Source organism: Crocuta crocuta, unplaced genomic scaffold (genome assembly GCF_008692635.1).
Source record: "Crocuta crocuta isolate KB4526 unplaced genomic scaffold, BGI_CrCroc_1.0 scaffold143, whole genome shotgun sequence".
Classification (NCBI taxonomy): Eukaryota; Metazoa; Chordata; class Mammalia; order Carnivora; family Hyaenidae; genus Crocuta; species Crocuta crocuta.
This window is the reverse complement of record NW_027529175.1, coordinates 1,688,923-1,697,210: the sequence shown is the minus strand read 5'-3', so window position 1 is coordinate 1,697,210 and position 8,288 is coordinate 1,688,923. Positions and strand designations below refer to the sequence as shown.

Below are 8,288 nucleotides of genomic sequence, written 5' to 3'. Positions count from 1 at the left end.
AGACGGAGCCGACGGGACACTGCTGTAGAAGCCGGCAGCGCTTGCACACAAGATCTGTACGACCTCAGCCAGTCGCCCCTCTGCCTTGGATTCCTGGTCTGTGTAATGGGAATGGCAGTTTAAAATACAGCATTTGTGCTTAGTCCCCGCCATGGTCATCAAAACGCCCTCGGCCTCCTTGCTCCAGAGGAAAACGCTGGGCACAAACCTACCAAAGCCTTAGACACTTCCATTTGGGCAGACCCAGTCACGCGGGTTTTCATTCCTTCCTCCCATTAAATATTCTGAGGCTTCTGGCAGCCGGCCTGTGCTGGGCGGAGGCTGCATGATAAAGGCAGCAGGCTGGGCCTGGAGAAGCCAATAAAACAGCCACCCTTTTCCCTGGGGCCAGGAAGTGGGCCCTGGAAGATGCCGGAAGCCAGCCTGCTGGGCCGGACCCTGTCCTGCCCTGGACCATTTCGTGTGTCGGGGCCGAGGGTCTCCAGGAGGTGTCTTGTTCTTGGAATGTTTGCTCCCCGGCGTGTTTCTAGAAAGGCCACGTGCCCTGAACACTGTTGGTGTTCCTCCCAAATGATGGTGAGCCTCAGTGTGGACTCTGAGAAGCCAGACCTGGCCCCCGGGCCCTGAAAGATCTCTTTTTCTTGACAGCTCTGCATTGGGGAGAGCTCTGAAGGAAACACCTTTCCTCCCCAAGTCCTGTGATGTTTAGTGCCTGATGCCTTTGTTCTTCCCCCAATTAAGTGTTAGCACTAGGCTCACTTGGTCCTGTCCAAGGCCTGTCCCCAGGGTGCTTAGTGGGTGAATACTGAGCGAACAGAAGATGTCTTGTCTCCCCCTGAGTGCTCCCCAAAGTCATAACAAATGAATAATCCCAGCTACCGTTCACTGTCTATGCGGTGCCAGCTTCATGCCCTCATGTAAGAGGGGACACGGCCAAACCCAGGCTGCACTCTGCCGTTGGATGGACTCTGGAGGCAGTGAGCTTCCCATCCTGCCTTGCGGCTCTTGCACAACTCCAGCGGTAGCTGCGTGGTGTATTCTCAGCACAGGGGCCAGAGTCGGCACTGGGGCCTAGACTGTCATTCTGGGAGCTGATGGGCCATCACTTCAGCCAGGGTCCATCCGGATCCTACTGATTCAACCCTGAAATGCCCCTTAAATCCAGGTCTCCTCGTTTGTGCCAGGTCACCCCACAGAGCACCATTCCCCTCCCCCCTGCCACCTCCAACTGCTACTTCTCCCTGTTCAATCCATCCCTATCCTGCATCTTCTGAAAAAGCAGACGCCATCCTTAAAACCCCTGGGGAGTCGTCCCTTGCCCTCTGAATGAAGTCTCCACTTTTTCAGGTGGCTTGCAAAGCTCTGGGCCACATTTTAGCCTATTCCCCAGCCACCCCGCTTCAGGCTTTAAGATGCAGCAAAAGCGAAGCTCTCACTTCCTTGCCTTGCCCCACAGCGCGGCCCTCCACCTGGGATGCCCACCAGCCACACCTACCTCCCCACGTGCTCTCAGATCACAGTGCTCTATTTGCTCTTCTCGTTCCTCTGCAAGGACTGGGAGGTCCTCGTGGACGGACCATCTCATTACACACAGACTCCCTAAAGTCCAGCACGGCATATGTTGAGTTGAATGAATGAAAGAATGAATGAAGGGGCTCCAGTGAGTTTCCAAGATAGGCCTCAAGCAAATAATCACAATGTGGCTGCATGCCCACCCAACACCAGAGAAGACCAAGGCCAGAGAAGACCAGGTAGGTCTTGCGGGGGCCGCTGTGCCGGCCACATGGGGGTCCAGGAAGCTCTTGGCCTTGCCACAAGGAGCTACTGAAGCCCAGTAAGAAGGCCTGCCTTCCCCTTCCTTATCTCGGGCCTGCTCTTTTGACTGTTCTAGAAGACTGTCCTGCACTTCACTGTGTGAAGACACCTGTGGGTTCCCGTCAAACTTCTGTGGGGGTGAGGGTGGGGGAGGCCCTGAGGTGATTTAATATCAGCTAACGTTTACCACATACCAGGCTTGTGCCAAAGGCTTTTCATGTAGAATCTCATTTAACCCTCACATTCCCATTTTGCTGTTGAGGGAAATGCAGCACAGAAAAGTTAAGGAACGTGAAAGCAGAAGGTGTCAGAGCCAGGGTTTGAACACAGGTTGTCTTACTCCACTATGATTTGAATTTAGGATAAACAGGTGGGCCTTTTCTTCACTCATTGGCTTGCAGGGGCCATGAGCCACCTGGTGGTAAACTGGCCTTCTTCCCTCCCGGTGTGGTTTAGAAGCCAAGTCTGAGGGAATTTGCCAAAGCGACCTTGTTACCATGGCAACAGCCATGTCCCTGCGTCTGCGATTTTGCAGGTGGAATTCTCAGTCATATCTGCACACGCGTGAGCCTGAGAGATTCAAGCATCTCCAAAGTGGCCGTACCTGTTGGGATCCTGGGGTGGCATTTGGGGCCGGCCCTGGAGGGCAGAGGGGTGAGGCGCCCTCAGACTTCCCCTCCAGACCAGGCCCAGGTCCCTATTCCCTTCAGTCTGAGGCAACTTCCAAAACACAAAACATGCAGAACAATGACCATCACGGAGCAACTGCCCCTCGACTCAGAAACCTTCAGTGGCTCTGAATCATCCATCCCACTGATGACTTACCCCTTTGGGACAAACAGAATGCGGACTGACCATCGTGTAGTTTTTCCCTCATTGAAAACAAACCTCTAAACTCTACCCCTGCAACTCCTCTCTCCCACCTGGACCCATCTCTCCCCCCAACCCACGCTCACCTCCACTGCCCACCGCTGACCCAGCAGGGACATACCTTAATTTTCACCTTGACCACTGTAACAACTCTCCATTCGTCCCTCACGACAGGTGTCCATGGGCTCAGCAAGTATTTCTTCAATCTCTTAGCTGGAGGCCGTGTTAGGAGCTGGGGACTCAAGGGGCAAAGCAGACAGAGCCCACCTCTGCCTCCTGGAGCTGGCGAGCTGGCAGGAAATGCACATGAACTGAGCCAATGTCAAACCCAGTAATGCTGAGAGTAAAGATGTGGGAGCTCCAGGGCCCAGAAGGAGGAAGGTGAGCTGTGGGAGGGGTCAGGTAGAGGGGAGAGAGAGAGAGAGAGAGGAGGCTTGAGGGCTGGGTGGGGCTGGAACCTGGAGAGCACCTTATACCCCAGGCCCAGGCTGCAGGCAGTGATTGCAGGGCCCACCAGGGCAGCAAAGAAAGGCAAAAAAGTTCTAACTTGGCCACAGCACCCTGGGCTAGCCCTGTGTCTGGATAGCACACTCCAGCTGTGTCTCCTTTGGAGAAAGGGAGGATTGGGTCAGGTAGTCTTTTAAGCCTTTCAACAATGTTAAACCCTAGAGAAAGGCCAGATTTGCAGCACAGAAAGTTCTCTCAGGCTGGAGAAAGGCCACCCCAGGCCTCGCTCCCTTGCCTCTCCCTAATCCACCCCAGGTACCTGGGTTCCTCCAGTTCCTCCCTATTAACTTAGAAAGTTAAACTTTATTATTTCTTTCAAAGTACATTGGAAGACTGATACACAAGATTTAACACGTAAAGTCACTAAAATACTGGGGCTAATTTAATAGGAGGGAGAGAGCATAATTAGAATTTGGTCCTGCGTGGGAACATTACAACCAAGGGAAAATGGGTGAGCTATATTGATCTATACCAACCAGAAGCGATCTCTAAAAGACAATTAAATAAAAGAAGGCTCAGGCATAGCCTATGGAATATGATCCCACGCCTCAAGGGTCTCAGGGTTTATGGGGTGCCTTGGTGGCTCAGTTGGTCAAGCGTCCACATTCCAGCTCAGGTCGTTCATGGTTTTGAGCCCCACATCGGGCTCTGTGCTGACAGCTTGGAGCCTGAAGCCTGCTTCGGATTCTGTGTCTCCCTCTCTCTCTGCCCCTCCCTCCTCATACTCTGTCTCAAAAATAAAGAAAACATTAAAAAAATTTTTAAAGGGTTTCAGGTTTTTTCATCTGTAAAATGAAGATAAAAAACAGTGCGACCTCACAAGGTAGTGATAAGGTTTACTCTTTACCATGTTCAGTATTACTTATTTTGAGAGAGAGCGCGCGCGTGCGTGCACGTGCATGAGCAGGGGAGGGGCAAAGAGAGAACTGCTAGCAGGCCCTCCTCCCCCCACCACGGTCAGCACTGAGCCCAACAAGAGCCATGAACTTACAAACCATGAGATCATGACCTGAGCCGAAATCAAGAGTCAAGACGCTTAACTGACTGAGCCACCCGGGCACCCCTAAAATCATTTTGGAAACAAATGAAAGTATGTAGTCCACAACAGTGGTTGGTGACCCAGACATTACAAACAAGGAAACATTCACACAAATATGTAATTGTAAATTATGGTAAATGCAAAGAAGAAAAAGAGGCTCAAAGGACAAATGTGGGAGTCAGGCAAGTAAAGGAGAGGCTGCACACTTTGGGGGCCTCCTACCTGTACCACGGTTAGTCAGGCCCCAGGAATTTGGGGAAACAAGGCTTTGTGTTGAAGGGGAAATTGTTACTAAAAAGAAGCTGGGGGGCACCCGGGTGGCTCAGTCGGTTAAGCGTTCGACTTCTGGCTCAGGTCATGATCTCACGGTTCATGGGTTTGAACCCCTCATTGGGCTCTGTGCTGATGGTGTGGAGCCTGTTTGAGAATCTCTCTCTCTCTCCCTCTCTGCCCCTCCTCGACTTGCACTTTTTTTCTTGTCTCTCTCAAAATAAATAATTTTTTTTTTTTTTAAAGGAGAAGAAGAAGACGGATGGGGCATGCAGGTGGCTCAGTCGGTTGAGTGTCTGGCTCTTGATTTTCGGCTCAAGTCATGATCTTGCAGTTTGTGAGTTCCAGCCCCGCATGGAGCTCTGTGCTGACAGTGAAGAGCCTGCTGGGGATTCTCTTTCCCTCTCTCTGACCCTCCCCCACTCATGCTGTCTCTTTCTCAAAATAAATAAATACACTTTTTAAAAAAGTAATAAAAATAAAAAGAGGCCAGAGAAGTAGACATTGTTGAGTGGAGTCTCTTCTTCAGAAAAGCACAGATAAACAAAAACAAAAATAAACTATTGGAACCTCATCAAAATAAAAAGCTTCTGCACAGCTAAGGAAACAATCCGCAAAACTAAAAGACAACCGACAGAATGGGAGAAGACATTTGCAAATGACATGTCAGATAAAGGGTTGGGATCCAGGGGCGCCTGGGTGGCTCAGTCGGTTAAGCGTCCGACTTCAGCTCAGGTCATGATCTCGCGGTTCGTGGGTTCGAGCCCCGCGGCAGGCTCTGTGCTGACAGCCAGCTCAGAGCCTGGAGCCTGCTTCAGATTCTGTGTCTCCCTCTCTCTCTGACCCTCCCCTGCTCATGTTCTCTCTCTCTCAGAAAAAAGTAAAACATTAAAAAAAAAAGGGTTGGGAACCAAAATCTATGAAGAACATATCAAACTCAACACCCAAAAACCAGAAAAGCGCAGTTGGATTCTCCCCCAAAATGCAAATCGCACCATGTCATTCCTAGGCTTAAAACCCCTCAGTGGCTCTCTGCTCTGGGGGTAAAGACCAAATTTTGTGTTCTCCATCAAAATCTGGCCCCACATCACCTCCTCCATCTGGAGGTCTGGCCTTACCTGGGATGCCCAGCTTTTCCTATTTGCCCTGGGGCTGGTACTGGAGCTTTCCTTGTGCCCCCTCCCCCGCCCAGCTCTTCCTCAGGCCACACCCCCTCTTGCTCTAGCCCCTCCCCTTAAAGGTGACCTCTCTGGTACCATTCTTTTCTGCTCCTTCCCAGCACCTCCTCTGAGTGGAATTAACACGCAGTCGTTTACCCTGTTCATTATCTCCCTGGTGACTCCAGGGGCTGGGTGGTTTGGTTTGCCACTCTCCCTTCTGAGGGTCTTGTGTCTGGGTGGCCTGGCACACACACATGAGACACTGGACAGACTCTGGCTGGAATATGTTAGGTGATTCCATGTCCTGGTCATCCACGGTCCCTCTGAATGACCTGCTCTCTCTCACCTGTTTCCTGAAAGACTTTCTTTCTCCCCGATGGCTTCATTCATCCACTAACACCTAAGTAACCCTTAGCTCTGATCCAGAGGCAACCTCTTCCGGGGAGCAGCCCCGGCCACTCCCTGGGTTGTCACACTGTGCTGTCATCGTTTCCCTCCCGTTGTCACACTGCAGCACCTCTGCATTTCCCGGAGCTTAGATTCTGGTGGAAGGAGACAGAAGATGAAAAAATGAATAGGAAAAAATATATAGCACTACGAGGGAGAAAGAAGGGAACAGTGTGGTGGGAGAGGTGGCCTTTCAGGGCAGGGAGGTCAGGAATGCTCTCCTGCAAAGAATGACCTTTCAGACCTGAAGCAGAGGGACTGGGGAGCACCAGCCATCTAAGGGGAGAGCAGTCCGGGGCAGCGCAAAGGCTCTGCCCCACAGAATGGAGCCCATGTGATTGGAACCGAGTGAACCTGCAGCAGAGAAGAGGAGGAGAGGGCAGGAAGGGGGGAGGCCTGGCTCAGAGTACACAGACCCTGAAACCATTGTAAGGCCTTTGGCTTTTACTCTGAGTGAGATGGGGAAACTTTGCAGAGCTGCAGGCTCAGGAGGGGCAGGATCTAACTTAAAGAAATGAGCATTCAGTGCGCCTGCCCTGGCCAGGATGAGTCCTGAGGACAGAGAGATGCCAATCAGACACTGAGCCAACCCCCCCAGGGCCTCAGGCAGTGGGGTACCCTCCCCCCCAATCAGATTTGCATTGTAGAAATGTCCTTCCCACCAGCACACGGATGGCCTGGAACGCTTTGCCTGACCTGTATAGTATGCTCTGATAAAGATGGTTAAATAAAACAAATTCCAATTTCTTCTCTTTTTCCTTTCCCTGCTTCCTCCCAGAAACATTTATTCAAAGCCTATTATGCAAGCAGCAATACTTGATTACAACCCACAGACCAAAATATCCACAAATGCATGCTGATGTAAGGGAGTAACTGAATAAATAAATAAATGGGGCCAGGGGAGAGGAAGGGATAGCTCTTTCTTTCAGTAGGATTCCAATTAATAAATACAGAAAGAGGGGCGCCTGGGTGGCTTAGTCGGTTAAGCGTCCGACTTTCGCTTAGGTCATGATCTCGCGGTTCGTGGGTTCGAGCCCCGCGTCGGGCTCTGTGCTGACTGCCAGCTCAGAGCCTGGAGCCTGTTTCAGATTCTGTGTCTCCCTCTCTCTCTGACCCTCCCCTGCTCACGCTGTCTCTCTCTCCTAGAAATAAATAAAACACTGGGAAAAAAAATACAGAAAGGAATGAGGGAAATAGAAACTCGCCATTGGAACACCACAACGATAAGCTTTGCAGGCAAGTTCCACTGATGGACATGAAAACCAGTGGGCAAATTTTGAGGAAAACAGAACATCTGCATGGTCTAAAAATATGTCCCCCAGATATTTGTTAACTACAAAGGAAAAATACTCACAGGACAATGGAGAGAGCTAGTGGACACCATCTTAATCAAGTGATTAGCTTAATCTCCCAGGAATAAGACATAGCAACATCATGGGGCACCTGGGGGGCTCAGTTGGTTAAGCGTCCGACTTTGGCTCAGGTCATGATCTCATGGCTCGAGCCCTGCGTTGGGCTCTGTGCTGATAGCCAATTCAGAGTCTGGAGCCTGCTTCTGATTCTGTGTCTCCCTCTCTCTGACCCTCCCCTGCTCACGCTGTCCATCTCTCTCTCTTTCTCAGAAATAAATAAAACATTAAAAAAAAAAGACATATCAACATCCGGTACCCCCTGATGAGAAGAGAGTTCCTTCTATGTTATTCTTCCCCAGAAGCCGTAACCTCGTCTCACCATGAGAAAACACAAGACACACCCAAAGTGCAGGACATTCTACAAAACGCCTGACCAGTACTTCTCAAATGTCAAGGTCATGAAAGATGAGGAAAATGGAGGAGCCGTCACAAATTAGAGGAGAGTAAGGAGACATGACAGGGTTGATGTGGGTTGGATTTTAGAACAGGAAAAGAAAAAGGGAGGATGTTAATGAAAAAATCGGTGAAATGTGAATAAAGTCTGTAGTTAGTAGCATTGTGCCAATGTTGTTATTTATTTATTTATTTTGGTTTTGATCATTGTACTATGGTTATGTAAGATGTTAACCTGAGAGGAAGCTGAGTAAGAGAATATACGGGAACTCTCTGGGCTATTTTTGCAACTTTTCTGTAAGTCTAGAATTATTTCAAAATGAAAGGTAAAAAAAAAAAAAGAAAAAATTTAAAAGCCTATCGTACCCCTTACAC

General features: G+C 50.1%; 1 long non-coding RNA gene across 1 annotated transcript in view; it reads left to right on the top strand.

The window, feature by feature from the left end:
* Positions 1-5,003, top strand: part of LOC144226530 (uncharacterized) — a 5,532-nt gene extending 529 nt beyond the window's left edge. The window contains exons 2-4 of the long non-coding RNA XR_013333669.1: positions 1,457-1,751; positions 2,860-3,066; positions 4,748-5,003. This is a non-coding gene — a long non-coding RNA (uncharacterized LOC144226530). The remainder of the gene's footprint in view (positions 1-1,456; positions 1,752-2,859; positions 3,067-4,747) is intronic.
* Positions 5,004-8,288: the final 3,285 nt, after the last annotated feature.